Raw genomic sequence first — 1,759 nt, 5'->3', positions numbered from 1 at the left:
CGTGTGTGCGTGTGTGCGTGTGTGTGTGTGTGTGTGTGTGTGTGTGGTGTTGTATTAAAGTCCTAAGCACACTGCTTTTTTTTTTTTTATCGACATGGGTGGGTTCACCCACATTTTAGAAATTGGTTATGAAGTGAAAAGTCAGAGCATATTTCACTTAGAATGTTAAAAATCAGTGTGTATCCAACTTTGGCAACTAAAAAATTTTGAAAATGCAATTAAAATGATACATGAAGATTGGCAGAGGCATGGCACATAATAAGAAAACTAGCAATATGGAAATGTATTCAAAAGTAATGGGGTTGTTTTTATTTATTTTTATTTTTTTCTTAAGTCTGCACAGTATGCCATGGGTGTATGTATGATGTATAATGATCCATAAATGGCTTTACTTATCAGTTATCTTGGCTTTGCCTCAGACAGGTGTGTCTGGGCCCTTTGCCTTCCACCTGTTTCTTTTATTATTCTTCTGCAAATAGGGTTTACAATTTGTTTGAGAACAAACCCACCTCAAAGGGCAATTAACAAGCATGAGAAATACATCCGAATCTATTTTCCACAAACTGCTGTGACAGACATTTGGCAATTTAACTAACGTCTTCTTCCTAGCATTTCCCTATTGGACCAGCATTTTAGATGAACCTTCTCCAAATGTTCCACGTAGGGTGTTCCTTTTAATACTAATAATAATGCATCCGATTTATATAGCGTTTTTCTCTAGTTTTTTTCTCCCTCCCTTGTTTAATTATTTGGAAAAAGTTCTGTTGGTGTTTTGGATGACATTTCCGGATGAATCTGAAATATATTATAACCTTTACAGGTGAACTTATATTGACATTCTTTAAACTTTCAAATACATATGTACATCTGTTCAACATTTCAGTTTGAATTCCCAATGTGTTTGATTCATAAAAAATGTGCAATGATGTCACTTCTATGCCTTCCTGTGACTCTTGCAGACTTTTTTATTTTATCTTTGTTTCTTCCAGCTGATGAAAGGTTCATTTGTAGCAGTTGCCCTTTTTAAATGCCTTGAGTTGGTTTGATCGTCCTGGAAATGGAATGCATTCCCCTTTTTTCTGAGCAGTTGATTATTTTTCATTCTTCTTTCAACAGGGGGGGAAAATGATTCAAATGGGAAAAAAATGTAAAAAAAACAAACAAATATTCTGAAAAAAAAGAAAATTCATAAAACAGAAAACTCTGAAAAACTGAAAACAATTCTGAAAAAAGAAGAAAAATGACAAAAAAACAGAAAAAAATATGCTGAAATCGGAAAAATATTACTCCCCAGAAACAGACCAACAATAAAATAATTATTCCCAAAACAGAAAAAAAATTGCATAAAATATTCCATAAAACAGAAAAAGTATTATTCCAAAAAACAGTGAAAATATTCCGGAAAAACAATATTCATAAGACAACAGAAAAAAATATGAAACACAGAAATAAAACAAACTGGAAAAAAAAATCAAGAAAAAATTTGAAATTTAACACACACAAAAGAGTTCTTTTCTTTTCCATTAGTACGTAATAACCTTCCAAAGACAAAAACACTATTTTTTTTCAATCCCAAATGAAGCTGAAATGTTCTTGCATTTGCCCATTGATTAAAAGCTGGGCAACCAATTGTCTATTATACTTGGGAGGGGTTCTCAAAGGGATATTAAATGATTCATATGGTAGTTTACCTTCTGCGTGGAGTTAATAATAAGGTGGTGATTGGGTTACAATGCACAATAGCTGACAAAAAAAAGGA

The sequence above is a fragment of the Hippocampus comes genome, unplaced genomic scaffold, assembly GCF_001891065.2.
Source record: "Hippocampus comes isolate QL1 unplaced genomic scaffold, H_comes_QL1_v1.1 scaffold9, whole genome shotgun sequence".
Lineage (NCBI taxonomy): Eukaryota > Metazoa > Chordata > Actinopteri > Syngnathiformes > Syngnathidae > Hippocampus > Hippocampus comes.
This window is presented reverse-complemented; position numbering follows the sequence as displayed.